This window comes from Corylus avellana, chromosome ca3, assembly GCF_901000735.1.
Source record: "Corylus avellana chromosome ca3, CavTom2PMs-1.0".
Classification (NCBI taxonomy): Eukaryota; Viridiplantae; Streptophyta; class Magnoliopsida; order Fagales; family Betulaceae; genus Corylus; species Corylus avellana.
The window spans coordinates 24,928,984-24,947,865 of record NC_081543.1 but is presented as its reverse complement, the minus strand read 5'-3'; the positions used below and the strand labels follow the sequence as shown (position 1 = coordinate 24,947,865).

Genomic DNA, 18,882 nt, shown 5'->3' with positions numbered 1-18,882 from the left:
TAGAGCTTTTATACATATTTGCATATTAAAGTATAGCATAAATCCCTTGTAAAGATGATGACTTGTATAGTGTGATTTTAGCTACTTGATGAGCTTTGGTAGATACTCTAGTTGTAACAATTATGTTTATAGAATCTTTTTGTTTCTGCTGTTTAGTATCCTCTCTTTTTGAGGAGTAGAGGTCTCTGAGTCTTGTTCGGAGTGGAATAAGGCTAGGAGACGAACCGTGAAGTTAATTACTAGTTAATTAATTTTCGGGGCGTTACAGTTGGTATTAGAGCAGTTGCTCTTCGGACCATAGGAATTGATCTCTTAGGTGTTAGGTCATGATTTATCAGAGCTTTTTGCTCTGTGGACTGTAGGAACTGATCTATTAGGTGTTAGTAGATGATCTACCAGAGCATAGGATTGATTTAATGTATACAAGGGATACTGAATTTTGTTACCTGATGATCTTGAGGATGTTGAACTTGAGGAATTTAGAAATTTGATATGGTATTAAAGTCTAGACTAAGACCGCTTTGATGATGTAACTTTGGAGATTAGGTTTGATCTGCAGTAAGATAGTTACATAAGGTCTTAAGCTTAGATCTATGTTAGGACTTTGGATAAGGTGGTAGTAGCTTAGGCCCTTAGTAAGGATAGGTTTGAAATTAGGTTCGACGTTTTGAGTAAGATGCGACGTGACGTTTCGAAGTAGGGGCTGATGATCGTTGTGACTGCAGAGATGTCACTGCACGACAACATTGGGAGCAATGATGGTAAGGGACCATCCCAGACCGATGAAAAGACGAGGAACGTTTTGGATGCCACCCAAGCATTGGATACTGTGGCAAGTCTTCTGGTGGAGGCTTTGGTCAACGTACGAGGAGAAGGGACTCAAAGTGGGAACCACTACAAAAAAACAATTTTTTTTTGACTGGAGATTTCTGATGTTTTAGGGTGTCCGACACGTCAGGAAATTTTTCTGACGTGTCGTTTCTGACGCATGTAAATTGTTAGAAGTATAGGTGACAGGAAAAAAATTTTCCTGACGCGTCAGTGGGCAAAACGTCAGAAAATTCTGACGTTTTGGTGTATCACACGTCAGAATAATTTTCTGACGTGGGAGTTCTGCCACGTCAGAAAATGTGGAATTTTTTTAAAATTTTTTCTGGAATTTTTTTTTCTCAATCAAAAAATTTATTAATTTAAATTAATTTTCAATTAAATTATTATTTTTTTAGGAATTTCTCTGAACCACGAGTGGTGCAGAGAAACGAAAATAAAAAGTCTTCTTCTCTGCACCATTAATGGTGTAGAGAAGAAGATTGCAAAAATCCAAATATTTGGGTTTTTGAAAGATTTTGGTTTCTCTGCACCACGATGGTGCAGAGAAGAAGATTTCAAAAACTCAGATATTTGGGTTTTTGATTTTAGGAATTTCTCTGCACCTCTCTTCTTTTCTCTTTCTCTCTCTCTCTTCTTTTCTATCTCCATTTTGAAAAACTCAAACCCAAAACCCAAACCAAAAAAATCGTCAAAAAATCAAAAATCCAAATGTCAAACCCAACAAATCTTCAAAAACCCAAAAATCTTCTTATCTTATCTTCTTCTTCTTCTTCGTTTTTTTCTTTTTAACGTACCCAGCTTCTCGATCTTCTCCTTTTCTTTTTCTTTTTCTTCTTCTCTTCTCCTTTTCTTTTTCTTCTTCTTCTTCTTCTTCTTCTTCTTCTGCTTTCTTCTTCGATCTGCTGCTTTCATTTTTTCCCTCTAGATCTAAAGGGAGCTGTCGTGCAATGTGCATAAGGGAGATTGAGAGAGGAGAGAGAGAGTGTGGGGAAAATAAATGAAGAGGGAAATAATAAGAAGAGTGAAAAAGTTGAAGGGAAAAAGAAGAGGGAAAATTTTTAAAATCCTGCCCATTTTTTTATGATATGTTAATATCGGGTATCGAGGGGATTTCTGACGTGCCAGGTGTTGCACGTCAGAAAACTACTCTAAAAAAAAAAAAAATCTGATATATAATTATCTGATATATATATATAGTGTTCTGACGGGGAGATGGGACGCGGGGATGGGACGCGGGGAGGAGCTCAAGATAATTTCCTAACGTGCCACGTGTTGCACGTCAAAAAACTAATATAAATATATATATGTATATTTATATTAGTTTATATTTATAAATATAAATATATTTATAATCAGATATATATATATATATATATAGCGTTATGACGTGGCAGGTCGCCACGTCAAAAAATTCTGGCGTGGCGGTTTGCCACGTTAGAAATTCTCTGATGTGGTACACCACCACGTCAGAATTTTCTGACGTGGCAAATCTAGCCACGTCAGAAATTATATCATTTTTTTAATTTCCCAAATCAGTAACATTTTTTCTGACGCTCCAACATCTAAAACGTCAGAATTTTCTGACGTGTCACTCTTTACACGTCAGAAAAAAAAAATTTCTGATGTTTTAAAATTGCGTCGGGGTACTACGGCGTGGCAATACGCGAATAACGTACGTCGAGGAAAATGCCTTTTTTTTTTTTTTTTTTTTTTTTTTTGTAGTGAACTGTTGCACTTTTAAGGAGTTTTATGAGCATCATTTCCCTGCATTTAAGGGGAAGCCGAACTCTGGAGAAGCGAGGGATTGGCTTACGAACTTGGAGGAATTGCTATGAGTTATGGATTGCACTGAGGAGCAAAGAGTCAAGTACGCGGCCTACAAGTTCTCTAGAGAAGCAAGGCGATCGTGGTATGCTAATAGGAACTCGCTGGTGATGGAATTAGGAAGCGAGGAGGCTATTACGTGGACCCGATTCAAGGAAGAATTCTATCGAGAGTACTCGTGGAGCTTAAGGAGGAGGACACCACAAGAACTGCTGTTCAACAAGAAACAGAGTCGTTGGTGCCAAAGGTGTGGTAGGCTGCATTTTGAAAAATGTAAATCAAGGAAGAATTTGTGCTATGGATGTGGCAAGATGGGACACTTCGTTCGAAACTACAACCAGGCCAAAAGGAATGGTACTGGTCTACCTAGAAGGAAATGATGGAAGGACAAGGGAATAAGGGATAAGCGTAACAACTAGAATTGTTTAAGGCATGCGAGTTTGCTTTGTTTTGGAGTTAACGGCTAGATTACTGGATGTATACTCAGACATCAACCAGTTGTATTTTGTTTTGTACTTGCACTTGATTTGGGTTTTGGACCTAAAGTGTAACATTAACTAAGAGTTTTGTTAGTGCATGATATTTATTACGCTATGTTGGTGTGTAATGTTAAGATTCCTGATTTTGTTAATTGCCCATTATAAGTATGTTAAGGCATGATATTATTGAACTTTGATTCCTTTACAATGAGGTAAAGAGTGATTGGTGAATCATACATACATTAGAAGTTAACTGTTGTCTTGCTATTTGCCAAGGTAGAGGAAGATGCTTACCCATATTTACTAACATGAGTTGTCCAATTGTCTTAACACATATAAATTAAAAACTAATAAATCCTGGATAGCATATACTCACAAAAAAGTATCATTACACAAAAAGTTATGTTTTTAAATGGTAAATTACACACAAAAATAGTGGGTCTTAAACACATGATCTCACTTTCCACCTTGTTCTTACTAGGAGAGAAAGTACCATTCAAGTTAGATCTCATTGGCCAAAAAAAAAAAAAAAAAAAAGTAAAAAGGAAGTGTACAATTAATACAAAGAACATCTAAATCACCATGAATAAACAGAATATAACTTACGCAAGTGCACCAAAAGTTCCAGTAAAAACAACAGCAGCAGAGTTCCTAGCTGCTAGAAGTGCCTGCACAGAACATTAAAAATTCAAATTAGGCCATAATAATCTATCTTTGATGTAAAGCTAGAGAATATACACAGTAATGACAAAGAAAAAGATAGATCCTTGAAACGTTATTGATCTTTTTTTATGTTTATTATCTCTTGTTTACTTCCAAGTAAGCGGGGACCAAAAAGAAGTACTAACAAAATTATATGCATTATTGTTTCTTGTGAGGCAGTATATCAGGTGATCAACTGTGCCCAATACTATTCATAAGATGTAAATGGGAAGTGTACTTCTTGGAAACAATTCACTCTTACCGCAATAAAAAAGGTCATGTCCCCTAGTTCTGAGAAAAAGATCAGCAAGAATGCCTGTACCAGAAATGCATTGATAGTTTAGTTGTTGGAAACACACTTTTCTCATATGCTTGTCAAACACCACTTATCCCGAAAGTTTAAGCTGATAAAAAAAATAATTGATTTAATCATTTAATGAATATTCTAACAATGCTAAACAAATTTTGGTAACATTCAATAATGTACAAAAGTTTATCGTAACAATTACCAAAATACCTAAAACTTTTAAGTTCAGCAACACATATATGAGTTCTAAATTTTTAACAGAGAGTTTCAAGTTCCATCATGATCTCCAAATTAAGAAAACATTCCAATTACAATTTATGCTTCACTTACAATAAGAAAACCAGTTTGTACAAGTTACAGGGAGATTTTCCTAACTGAAGCAAAACCTGTGCTAATATCACCAAGCTCCCCTAAATAAGGGATTGACTGCAACCCACTACCAATGTCTGAAACAGCGGGTGCTGGTTGAGAGCCTTGAAGTGTGAGAAACCTAAACACAAGCAAAAACTTCATATACCGCCAAATGAATCATTAGAAGCAAGTATATCAGTAGCTATCACTAGAAAAAATGTTTTTTTTCCTGACAGGCAGTTTTTGACATGTTAGGTGGTTTGACACATCAATAAAATTTATTGACGTGTCATTATTGATGTGCGTGGGGCGTTAAAATTTTGGGTGTGAAAAACGAAAATTTTTTGACATGTCACTTTTAGCACGTCAATAATTTTTGACGTGTCAACAAGTGGCACGTCAAAAGAATTTCTTGACAGATCCTTTTATGACACGTCAGAAAATTACTGACGTGTCAGAAAATTTTCTGACATGTTAAAATTAACACGTCAATAAATTTTAAAAAGTTATTAAAAAAAATAATTTTTCTTTAAATTTTTTCTGAAATTTTTTTTTTCAATTAAAAAATTTATTAATTTAAATTATTTTTCAATTAAAATAATTTTTTTTAAAATAAATTTTCACCAATTTCGTTTCTCTAGCTCTCCCTCTCTTCTTTTCTCCATTTTCTCACACTCTCTCTTCTTTTCTCCAATTTCATTTGATCTCCAGCTCTCCCTCTCTTCTTTTCTCCATTTTCTCACTGTCTCTCTCTTCTTTTCTCCATTAATTTTCAAAAACCCACACCCAAAAAATGATCAAAAAATCAAAAACCCAAGCGTCAAACCCAACAAATCTTCAAAAACCCAAAAAATCTTCTTATCTTCTCTTCTCCTTTTTTGTTTTGTTTTGTTTGTTTTTTTTCCTTCTGCTTCTCTTCTCCTTTTCTTCTTCTTCTTCTTCTTCTTCTTCTTCTGCTTTTCTTCTTTTTCTCTTCTCCTTTTCTTTTTCTTCTTCCCTCTAGAGGGAGTTGGCCGGCTGTGCAGAGAGAAGAGGGAGATTGAGAGAGGAGAGAGAGAATGCGGGGAAATAAAAGAAAAGGGATAGAATAAATAATATAAAAGAAGAGGGAAAGAAGAGGGAAAAAGTTGAATATCCCACTCATTTTTTTAGTGACGTGCCAACATTTAACACGTCAGAAATTTCTGACGTGTTAAAATACCACATCAGAAAGTTTTGACGTGGGAGTTTCACATGTCAGAAATTTCTAACGTGGTATTTTTGGCCACGTCAGAAAAATATTTATTGCCGTCGTATTTTTGCCATGTCAGTAGTTAGTGACGTGGCAAACAATCGTGTACTGTAGCAACGTCAGAAATTGATTATTTTTTTTGTAGTGTATGTGACCCTCCCTTCTTGAATTATTCTTTGCAAGTGATTTGTACAAATCACAACAACCATCCATCACCGGTGTTGTTTCTTGATAAGTACAAAAATATTCATATTTTAGCTCTTAAACTTATATTTGTTAATTCTGTAGTTTTGTTAGTTTATGCTATTTTATATTCTTTTTGTATTTTCTTTGTTTTATAGGTTTTTGGAAGAAAAGAAAGCGTTTCCTGAAAAGTTCCAAGCTTAAAGGGCAAATTGGGAAGATCTAGAAGATATAGTTAAGCTTAATCAATCATAATAGAGGACCTATATGATGTGGTTAAGTTTAATCAAAGAAAGGAAATGATTAAATCAGAATTTCTCAAATTGGAGGCAAAATTGGATTGGATTCAAATTTGGATTTTGCACATGTCTCGGTATTTTGATCATAAATTTCAGTTCAAATATACGATTGAGATGAATCAAGAGGCATTACAAAGATAACTCAAAATTATACAAATCATCGTGAAATAGCATTTTCCTAATTCGGACTGCCGCTATGCCAAAATCACCCCGCAAAATAGGAATGCAATTCTGGACGATTCCTATTCCGATTTGGACTTAGGTTTTCTTTATCCTAATTGGACTAGGACTTAAATCTTCGAATTACCTAGGATTACTAGGGCTTCTTGGACTCTCTTAAGCTCTATAAATAGACCTCTATGCCTCACAATTCAATACACAATTTCAAGCAGACAACTTTGGGGAGAGGAATTGGAGGCTACTTCTAGGAGTGGTTTTCGATTCTTTCTTTCCGTTTCCCTTTTAGTTTTATTTTAATTATGTGTAACTAACTCTTAAGGAGGGTTAGATTGAAGCCCCAATTATGTTTATTTAATATTTAAATATTGGTGCCTTTATGATAATCATATTGTGTTGCTTAACTTGATTAATTCCTGTTTTCTCGAATTCCTCATATGTATGTGATTGGCAATTATATGCATGTGGTATGGATTAGTTAATTAAATATATTTGGATGACCGAGTCCTGGGTTTAGTAAGAGTAACAAAAGAAATCCACCCCGGATTCTTGAGTTAATCAACATGAAAAACCGGGAGTATACACCCATGCCCTAAGTTCCGTGTGTTTGTCGATTTTCATAGATTTATGCTTTCTTAAAGAATAACTTAGTATACACCTATGCTAAATCCTTTGAGAAATAAAAGAGTTAGAGTATACACCCATGCCTAACTCCTTACTTAGGAAAATCAATCGCTTAAGGAGTATACACCCATGCCCTTAGGTTGGCAAACATTAGGTATTCATAATATGATTGAATCATTGGCATATTGGTATATTATTTGAGCATGATTAGTGGTGGATATCAAAGCCCTACATTTACCTAATCTTTATCTTTATTTATTTTCCTCAGTATCAATATCAATCTCGTGACAATTTTGGTATTTTAATTACTTTTAAGACAAAATCAACAATCTCCGTAGGATCGATCTCGTACTTGCTGCACTATACTATCGTTTGATCTTGTGCACTTGTGAGTAAAACGTACTAAATATTATCTATTAATTTAGGTAGTATTTGGTACAACAAGTTTTTGATGCCGTTGCCGGGGATTGTTTGATTTTGTTTGGAATTTTTTTTTTCTTTAGTTTATTTATTTATTTATTTTTTCTGTTTTTCTAGTTTTGCACAGTTACTATTCTAGCTCCGAAGGTGTGCTTGAGCGAGCAATTCCATGGCGATTGAGCGCACTAGTGCGATCGATCACACATCTGGATAGCAGCATAGAAACTGTTTTAATTACAGATCTGGTTTATTTCTTTTATTTTTGTTTTTATTTTTGTTTTGTTATTTAATTTAATATATATATATATATATATATATATATATATATATATTTTGTTTTTATGATGTTGAGAAACAATACACCTCTGGTGCAAAAACCTATGAAAAATTCATTCAGTCCCCAGATCCTCAACCAGCCATCATGCGTTAATTTGCAGCCCATTGTGCAGAGCAGTTACGATTTATCTCCGCTACTCAATATGAGTCCACACTATAAAGGCACTCCTACAGAGAACCCATATTGGCATAGTCGAGAATTTTGTGATCTCTTGAGGACTCAGAATGTTCAGGCTCCAGAAGAAATCAAGTTAATCTTCTTCCCTTTTTCTTTAAAAGATCGTACGTTTCTTTGGCCGTAGGTTCTATTCATACGTGGAATGAGATGGCCACAAAGTTCTTAAAGAAGTTTTTCCCAACCCACAAGACAAGGCAATTGAAAAGGGAAATTCTAACTTTCCAACAAAAAAATGGAAACCCTTTCATTGAGGCATGGGAACACTTTAAAGAACTACTTCTCAGACGCCCTTATCACAATATATCTCAAGACGATCAGGTACTGGCATTCTATGAGGGTTTAAGTAATCCTAACAAGAGTCTTGTAGATTTAGCTTGTAGTAGCATGTTGATGGAGAAAAGCAGCGAGGAAGCCATGAAGCTCTTCGAGACATTGAGTGAGCACTCCCAACAATTCACATCTAAAGGGAGACAAGGATTCAAAGGAAAAGGCATACATGAAGAGAGCACCAATGGTGGAAGTCAGGCTCAAATGGCTGATGTTAAGTGCCAAAATATTCATATTTTAACCCTTAAACTTATATGTGTTAATTTATGCTATTTTAGTTCTCTTATATGTTTTCTATGCTTTTGTAGGCTTTTGGAAGAAAATGGAGTAAATCTCTAAGATTTGGGCTCAAATAGATAATTTGGGAAAAGTTGGAATTTCTGGCACTATGATCGATCGCAGGAGACCTTGGATCGATCGCACCTGCGATCGAGTGCCAGAGACTTGAGATCGATCGCACCTGCGATCGAGTGCACCTGCAATCGAGTGCAAGAGACTTGAGATCGATCGCACCTGCGATCGAGTGCACACGGACTGCAATTGATCATATCCGTGCGCTGGAGAACAAAGAGCTGCGGCCAGAATGCCCTTTCCTTCAATATTAGGTTTTCCAAGTCGGACTTGTAATAGGACTAAACCCTACAAATTTTCTAAGTTTACTAGTGTAACAAGGACTTCTAAAGCCCTATAAATAGACCTCTAAACCTTGAGAATAATCATCCTAGAATAGACACAACTTTGGGGAGAGGAATTGGAGGCTACTTCTAGGAGCGATTTCCGTTTCTTTCTTTCCCTTTTCTTTTTAGTTTTATTTTAATTATATGTAACTAACTTTTAAGGAGGGCTAGATTGAAGTCCTAATTATATTTATTTAATATTTCAATATTGGCGCCTTTGTGATAATCATATTGTGTTGCTTAACTTGATTAATTCCTGTTTCTTGAATTCCTCATATGTATGTGATTCGCCATTATATGCATGTTGTATAGATTAGTTAATTAAATCAATTTGAATAATCGAGTCTTGGGTTTAATAAAAGTAACAAAAGAAATCCACACTGGATTCTTGGGTTAATCAACATGAAAAATCGGGAGTATACACCCATGCCCTAGGTTCTGTGTGTTTGTCGATTTTCATAGATTTATGCTTTCTTAAAGAACAATGTAGTATACACCCATGCTAAATCCTTTGAGAAAGAAAAGAGTTAGAGTATACCCCCATGCCTAACTCGTTGCTTAGGGAAATCAATAACTTAAGTAGTATACACCCATGCACTTTGGTTGGCAAACATTAGGTATTCATAATATGATTGGATCATTGACATATTGTTATATTATTTGAGCATGATTAGTGATAGATATCAAAGCCATACTTTTACCTTTATTTATCTTTATTTCTTTCCATATTATCAATATCAATCTAGTGACAATTTTGATATTTTAATTAATTCTCAAACAAAATCAACCATCCTCGTGGGATCGATGTCGTACTTGTTGCACTATACTATCGTTTGATCTTGTGCACTTACGAGTAAAACGTACTAAATATTATCTATTAATTTAGGTAATATTTGACACAACAAGTTTTTGGCGCCTTTGCCAGGGATTGTTTGATTTTGTTTGGAATTTTTTTTTTCGTTTAAATTATTTTTGTTTTAATTTTTTCTATATTTCTAGTTTTTTCCCCAGTTCCTGTTCTGCCTTTGAAGATGCGCTCGAGAGCCCAACCAGGACGATTGAGCCCACCAGTGCGATCGAGTGCACCTCACGGTGCGATCGATCGCACATCCAGACAGCAGTATAGAAACTATTTTAATTATAGATTTGATGTTTTTTCTTCTTTTGTTTCATACAGGGTCATTCGAGTCTGCATTTTTATAAGTTTTAATTTTGTTTTTATTTCCCTTTTAATTTTAACTTCTTTTGGTTATTTTATTTTTGTTTTCACACATGTGGGGAAATATTCCGACACCCCATGGACCTTGTTCATTTTGCCAAGACCCTTATCACCATGTTAGAGAATGTCATTCCACAAGACAAATTTCTAATAATTCTTTTGGGCATATGAACACATCGGGGAATGACTTCTATTTTGGTTCCTGTTACCCATCATGGAGTCATCTGTCCAATCTCTCATGGCAAGCTCAAGCTCCCGGACTTCATGCTCCACAATCTCATGGACTGCAACATCACTCATATCAACAATTCTATGATCATGCATATTCCTCTCAATCAGCTCCACAACAGGAATATCAAGTTGAACCACCTCCTCGTGAGTTTTATGAGAAAACATTAGCTATGATCGGTTCAGCAATTGAGAAGATGAAGAACTCTCATTTGAAATCAATTAAAAGGACGGAGGCCCATTGTACACAAAGAATAGATTTTCTGAAAAAGGAAGAGCCCTAAAGTCAGTCAGTCACCACTCTTCATGGACATTATATGAAGGAAGAGAGTATTTGCTATCATGAAGAGGAGCCATCTCCACAGTTATATTGTCAATCCTATTCTTGTCTTAGCCCCAGTCTGAGGCAATCCATTTTCAAGATAGTAGCTCATGAAGAGGAACCATCAACCATATATGATCATTCATATCAACAATACCAAGAAGAACCACCTCCTCCTAAGGTTTCTAAAGAGTTGCTAGATGTGATGGAGAAAAGCATGAAATCATTCGAAAGGATGGAGAACTCTTGCATGCAATCATTTGAAAGGATGGAGGCTCATCTCAAGTAAATATCAGATATCCTCAAAGAAGAAGAATGTCAAAGTCTGTTGATGGCCAATCCTAATGAGCACTACATGGAGGAAGAGTGCACCTACTATCAGGAGCAAGCTGTCACATTGAGGAGTGAAGAAGTGGTCGAAAATCAAGTGGAAAAGGCGAAGGAGGAGCGAACCAAAGTTCCATAGGAGCCACATGAGGAAAAAAAAAAAAGTCTGGTTGAAGACGTTAAACTTAGCGCTCATGGGAAGCACCCCACAACATATCCTTTTTATTTCCTTGTTTATTTATTTTTAATTTTTGTTCTTTTTCGTTTTCCGTTGTTATTTTAGTATTTTGTTTTGCAGGGACAACTGTGCTTCAATTCAAGTTTGGGGGTGTGCTATGAGCCATGCCATTCCAAACATGTCATCCATCTCTCGGGTAAGATCTTTCCAAGTTATACACACATTGGGGACAATGTGTAATTTAAGTTTGGGGGTATGGGAGACACTTTACACAAACTTTGTCCCATTTTTAAAAATTTTGGTTGATCTTAAAAAATTGTGATTTGATTCTCATGGGTAAGCTTAAAATTTCGAACACATGATCTGATAATTGAGTTTTTCAGTTTGGTTACTTGCTTAGGACAGTTGATAATTCACATGTTTGATCTGATCTTACACAAGCACATTAGCACATAATTTGTGGGGTATGACATGAAGTCTGATGTGTGTGTGTCTACGTCTTGGGTAAAACTAGATGATTTATTAGATGGGTACTTTGGCATATATATATATATATATATGATCATTGACAAGTTTTTCACTAAGTAACTGGACCTCTTGCCTCAAAGCATTGAGTACTCACGTCAAATGGTGAAAATTTTTTATTTGGTTAATGTATGGTTAGTTTGATTTTGTAGCTTTTTTTACTCGAGTTAGTAAGTCATAGGGGTGTTTCTACACCTAATGCCCTAAAACCATCTGGTTTGGGAGTCATTGACTTAACACTTGTTACATGGGTCAATTAGAAAGCTTAAAGGAACCAAGCTTTGCACACCCTGACGAAAAAGGAAAAGAAAAAAAAAAAGAAAAAAAGAAAAGAAAAGAAAAATATGCCATTGTTGTTCATTCTAATAGAGATTTCAGGGAACTTTGAGATATTGAGACATTGCACATTGGAAATAATTGGAAGCTTCATATTTATGTGCTAGTTCACTTTTCTTGTTTTCGAACTTGTGATGCCTTAGCATGTCTTTTGTAAGTGATTAAATTTTAAAATTCCAATTCATTGTGAAGATGGAGTTTATCTTTTTAAGCTTGCTAATGAGTGAAAATCATAGTTTTGAGTGATACCTTAATTTTTGGATAACATGAACTCTTGCATGATGTTTGTGGGTAACATTCATGGAAAACCCTCACGAGACATCACTCACTCTCTAAGGAATTTCTAGGGGTTTAAAAGGCTTGTTGCATATGCTAAATGCAATCGTACATCCCACGAAAGATGGATTTATCTTTTTGTCTTCTGTTTTTCATTTTGTTTTTAGTTTTGTATTGCTAAGAGACTAGCAATATGTAAGTTTGGGGGTGTATTAAGTGCTAAAATATTCATAATTTAGCCCTTAAAGTTATATGTGTTAATTCCTTAAGTGTTGTTAATTTATGCTATTTTAGTTCTTTTATGTGTTTTCCATGCTATTCTAGGCTTTTGGAAGAAAATGGAGTAAATCTGGAAGATTTAGGCCCAAAGAGAGAATTTGGGAAAAGTTGGAGTTTCTGGCATTATGATTAATCACAGGAGATCTGTGATCGATTGCACCTGCGATCGAGCGCACACGGGTTGTGATCGATCGCACCCGTGCGCTGGAGAATAAAGAGCTGCGGCCAAAATGCCCTTTCCTTCTATATTATGGTTTTTCAAGTCCTACTTGTAATAGGACTAAACCCTGCGAATTTTCAAGGTTTACTAGTGTAACAAGGACTTTTAAAGCCCTATAAATAGACCTCTAAACCTTGAGAATAATTATCCTGGAATAGACACAACTTTGGGGAAAGGAATTGGAGGCTACTTCTAGGAGCGGTTTCCCCTTTTCTTTTTAGTTTTATTTTAATTATGTGTAACTAACACTTAAGGAGGGCTAGATTGAAGCCCTAATTATGTTTATTTAGTATTTCAATATTGGCGCCTTTGTGATAATCATATTGTGTTGCTTAACTTGATTAATTCATGTTTTCTTGAATTCCTCATATGTATGTGATTGGCCATTATATGCATGGATTAGTTAATTAAATCAATTTGGATGACCGAGTCCTGGGTTTAATAAGAGTAACAAAATAAATCCACACCAGATTCTTGGGTTAATCAACATGGAAAACCGAGAGTATACACCCATGTCCTAGGTTCCGTGTGTTTGTCGATTTCCATAGATTTATGCTTTCTTAAAGAACAACTTAGTATACACCAATGCTAAATCCATTGTGAAAGAAAAGAGTTAGAGTATACACCCATGCTTAACTCGTTGCTTAGGGAAATCAATCGCTTAAAGAGTATACACTCATGCCCTTAGGTTGGCAAACATTAGGTATTCATAATATGATTGAATCATTGGCATATTGTTATATTATTTGAGCATGATTGGTGGTGGATATCAAAGCCCTACCTTTACCTTATCTTTATCTTTATTTATTTTCCTTAGTATCAATATCTGTCTTTTGACAATTTTGGTATTTTAATTACTTCTAAGACAAAATCAACAATCTCCGTGGGATCGATCTCGTACTTGCTGCACTATACTATCATTTGATCTTGTGCACTTGCGAGTAAAACGTACTAAATATTATCTATTAATTTAGGTAGTATTTGGCACAACAATTCCGTATTCACTTTACAGGTTCTGGAGTCAAGACACCTTAAGTCTTGAGTCAAAATGTAAAATTTCCTGTTAAAATACATAACTAGAAACCAAAGTTTGACGATTATCCAATCAATGCTTGCAACCAGAAAAACAAGGCCGAGACATGTCAACAGTGTCACTTATAATGAACATATAAAAGGAAAAAAAAGTCAGCCTCAAATGACAGAATGTCAAGATACCCAACTTTAAACTATCAGAGAGAATGTTGACATACAATTTTTTCTAAGGAAATACAATTTTTTCTAAGGAAAAAAAAAAACATTAAATAAGAGAAACACCACAAAGATAAGTACATGCATTCCTTAGAAAAAAAAAAAAAAAATAGCATGCCATTCTCCATCAACGGTTCCCACATGATGGTAAATTCATTACAGTTTGTGCTTACTGAGCAGTTTCTAGACTTAGCAAGTCTATTACATAACAATCAATTAGCCAATCCAAACAATAATGAAGAGTGAAAACAACCTTTTCATTATCCCATTCAGTGAAGAAATTTGTTTGTACCTTATATTGTGCCTAAAAGAAAGTAAAATAAGAATCTTCCAAATTTTTCTAAACTGAAAAGCAATGCATAGAAAATAGAGAAATTACAAGGCCATCTGAAGTTCTGGTGGTTCTCTGAAAAAAGTATCCAGTGTTTGCAGACCATCTGCTTGAATACCTACAAGAGAAAGTTAATAGTTTCTTTCAGCAGCAAAAATGCTTTCTTTTATTTACACTATGTTAAGTATACTGCTGATAAAGCTATTTCTGTTCCTATCTTTGTCACTGCGATCGAGTGCAAGCGTCAGAGCCATCGAGCGCACCCTTAACGGCTAATGAGCCTGAAGTCTCTAGTAGTGCGATCGATTGCACTCACTACCTACGATTAAGCGCACACGCGATCGTGTGAAGACTTCTATTCCTACTGCATCTCTTTCTTCTAATCACCTAAGGCAAATAGATTACTCTTAAGCAATCTGTTTGCATTCAACCTCTCTTGTTCTCTTCAGATTAGTATTAAGTCTTATTCTTATGTTAGGATTATGTTATTAGTTTTTGAATTCACATCAACTTATGTTATCAAAGTTGGTGATGGATTATAATTGTAGTTTTCTGTTTCTATTTAAGCTTAATGAGAAAGCAACACAATTATTCTGCAAAATCAAGTTCTTTAAGAACTCTTTTATGGTATCAAACCAACTCTGCCAACATATGCATCATCCAACTGCTAGTCTCTGGTCAGCAATCAAGAGAATTCTTAGATTCCTTAAGAACACACTGAACCATGGTTTGTTTTACACCAAATCAAACCTTCAACTTAATGCCTTTTGTGATTCGGATTGGGCTGGCTGTCCAGATGATAAAAGATCCACATATGGTTTTCCAGTCTTTGTTGGTAACTGTTTAGTCTCATGGAGCTCCAAGAAACAACCTGTGGTCTCTAGATCAGGTATAGAAGCTGAATACAGATCCCTAGCAATTGCCACTATTGAGCTATTCTGGTTGAGAATGCTCTTCCAAGAAATTCAGATTCCTCTTCCAGTACCTCCAGTTGTCTAGTGTGATAATGTGAGGGCATTATCCTTGCCTGCCAATCTAGTTTATCATGCTAGAACAAAGCATATAGAAGTTGATTATCACTATGTTAGGGAAAAAGTGCTCAACCGAGACATCACAGTTTCCTTCATCTCTACAGTAGATGAAACTGTAGATGTGTTCACCAAATGGTTGTCTTCAGCTAGATTTCTGTTTCTAAAATCCAAGCTACAAGTGATTTCATCCCCTTTTAGCTTGAGGGGGCATGTTAAGCATACTGCTGATAAAGCTGTTTTTGTTCCTGCCTTTGTCACTGCGATCGAGCGCAAGCCTCAGAGGGATCGTGCGCACTCTTAACGGCTAATGAACCTGAAGTCTCTGGTAGTGTAATCAATCGCACTCACTACCTGCGATTGAGCGCACACGCGATCGTCTGAAGACTTCTATTCCTACTGTATCTCTTTCTTCTAATCACCTAATTCAAATAGATTACTCTTAAGTAATCTGTTTGCATTCAACCTCTCTTGTTCTCTTCAGATTAGTATTAAGTCTTATTCTTATATTAGGATTATGTTATTAATTTTTGAATTCACATCAACTTCTGTTATCAAAGTTGGTGATGGATTATGATTGTAGTTTTTTGTTTCTATTTATGCTTAATAAGGAAGCCGCACAATTATTCCGCAAAATCAAGTTCTTTAAGAACTCTTTTACATTCTTCTCTTCATAGTCTCAAGGAATGCATGCTAGGGGGCTAATTGCTTTGAAAATCTACAATATGTTCTCAAGCTTCTTGCTTGAAGTAAAAGGTGCGAGAAACTGACATGGGAATTCAAAAATCATAGTTACCTCGAGAAAATGAGACTTGGGTCTCGTCGAGAAGGCTAGGAATTCTGCTTCTTCGGGCGTGAACTCAAAGAAAATAGGAAACAATGGGTGAATGGCCTGCGATGTCTACCATATGAAGGTAGTGACTTTGCCCCCAACACGCTCTCTGAGAGCGTAATGCTTCGCATTCTCTTTCTCTCTCTCTCTCTCTCTCTCTCTCTCTCTCTCTCTATGTCGTCTTTATCTCTGTCTCCGTCTCTGTGTGTGCGTGCATGAAGTCTGGGCCTTTGATTGCTGCCCTTTGAAATGATAACGTCGGAAAGGAAGATAAGCTATCTGGGTATCGTGCCAATCCCGCCTATTACATTCTCCTTTTGGATGATTTCGTTTTGTGCTTTTCTTTTTTCTTTTTTTCTTATTTATTTATATATATATATAATCTTTTATACTACTAAGATTATGTGACAGCAAAAATTAATTAATTTTTTTTTTTCAAGCCTTTGCCAATTCTAAAACTAATTTTTACTAATAGTTTATCTTAATCATACGACAGTCGTGTCATAATTTACTAATAATAGTATTAGCCATCTTTGAAAGTCAAATATTTAGCAATAGTAATACACAATATCATTAATATTTAGCAATAGAATTAGGCTGCAATGAATACTATAACACACTAATATACCATCAAACATTATCAATGAAGGATTGCAAAGTACCTAAGGCAGTAATATAGTGAAAAGAATGAAATCTATTGCACACCAGACAAAGGAATCATGCCAACATCAAAAAGGAGAAACTAAAACTTAAAATGGGTACAAGTAACTAAGTGAGACTTTATAGGCAAAGATAGCCAATGGGCATATTAAAACAATATTGTTAAATAATATAAGTTGCATTGTAGCATGCTTCAAAAGCCATTTAAATTATGAATACCATAACACAACAACATACCATAAAATACAAGCAATGAAGTGTTACAAAGAACCGAAAGAGTGAAGAGAATGAAATCTACTGCACACTAGACAAAAGAATTGTTAAGAATATATATTAGATATTATTCTAAGGTTATTCCTTATGTATTCTAGGGTTTCTTTAGTCTGCTAGATTTACCTTTCCTTAGTCTACTAGGTTACTTGCATATCACTCATAGCCTCCCTATAAATAGAGGTCTTTGTAATACTTCATCAATCATTCTCAATACAATGTAGTCCATTATATGCTTTCGCTCTCTCTTCTCTCTCTTTCTCTCTCTTCTTCAATATATCTCTCCAATATATTTAACATGGTATCAGTTTCACTTTCTTGTGGCCTTCAACGTCATTGATGTTTTCGGGTGTTCTCTCTGGAAATTTCCCTATTTCAGTCATCATAACACCGCCTCACGCTCTTCGCCTACACCTTCAGTCTCTTCCACACCTTCATTGTAGTGCAATCTGGAAAAGCAATCCCAAAATCAAGCTTCCGAGGCACAAATCTGTTGATCTGTGGAGGATCCGCCGCCAACAGCCTTCACACACTCCTCCACGCGCCACCAGACAATTCTCCAAGCACCAAATGCATCGCCACCGTGAGTCTTTTTATCCAAACAACCACCAAAAGTGGTGTTTTGGCCCCATATTGGTGGATCTGTGCAATAACAGCCAATTTCAGCATTCCACGCGCTACCACGTCCGGTCGACCAACTTGGTTGCTGGACTGTTCCATAGATCCGTCGCCGGCCATCACAAATCCGTCAAGCATGCCGCAAACGGACGTCAGACGGGACTCCACTCGTCAGCAGAATATCCTGTGCGTGGGTGTGACATGCCAATGTGCAGCCACTAATGGAGCGTGTGTATCACACATGCTAGACTCTCTCCACTCCTCCTCGCAGCCACGTGTCACCCAGACAGAGTGCCACTTTAGCCCTAGTGACACATCAACCCTAGTCATACGTCAGCACCACATCTGCCACGTCAGCACCTTGTTAGGTTTGGCTTTGCCCTATTCTTTGAGTTTGAGTTTGACTTCTCCTTTGATTGATCATTGACTTTGACCACTTTTAGAGTTGACCAGGTGTTTCCTACTCAATTTTTCATCATGATTTCATATTTGTGGTCTATTTTTTCTTTTGGCATCTCTACATGGCTTTTTTTTTATCGATTCAAGTTGGTTTATGCATTGTTTAGTTCGTTTCTAGTGCCTTTTTGGTGTAGAACTACCCGGTTTTCAATCTTCTTGCAGTGGGCACTCTTGGGTCAGACAAATCTTTCATCCAGTCCATGGGTTTGGGCCAACCAAGCCGATTTCAACTGGCCCACTTATGCTTTGCCAACCGCTGCCATCACTAGTCACTGCAACCTTTCCCTAGGCCATCGATCCATTATTAGTTCAGAATTTTCAGGTCAGACCTTTCAAAGGTCCATAGGTTTTCGGGTGTGATTAGCCCCTTCAACCAGCCCTTTCTCTCAACTTAATTCAGCTGACCAGGCGAGACGGTACAAGAGTTTCGAGCTGGCCCTTTTCTCTTTGCTCAGCCAACCAAGCGAGCTAGTCCATTATTGGTATATGGTTTTCAAGTCAAATTACCATTGAATGAACCAGGCTTTAGTCCAAATGCATGACTTAATTTAGTGAAGGCCCATCGCAGTGGCCCAATCCA

At 36.1% G+C, this 18,882-nt stretch overlaps 1 non-coding gene and 1 pseudogene across 1 annotated transcript; both read right to left on the bottom strand.

The window, feature by feature from the left end:
• LOC132173828 (GDT1-like protein 1, chloroplastic) overlaps positions 1–16,426 on the bottom strand; it is a 49,417-nt pseudogene extending 32,991 nt beyond the window's left edge.
• Positions 8,137–8,244, bottom strand: LOC132176767 (small nucleolar RNA R71). The gene has a single exon (XR_009439622.1). It is a non-coding gene; the product is annotated as a small nucleolar RNA R71 (small nucleolar RNA).
• Positions 16,427–18,882: the final 2,456 nt, after the last annotated feature.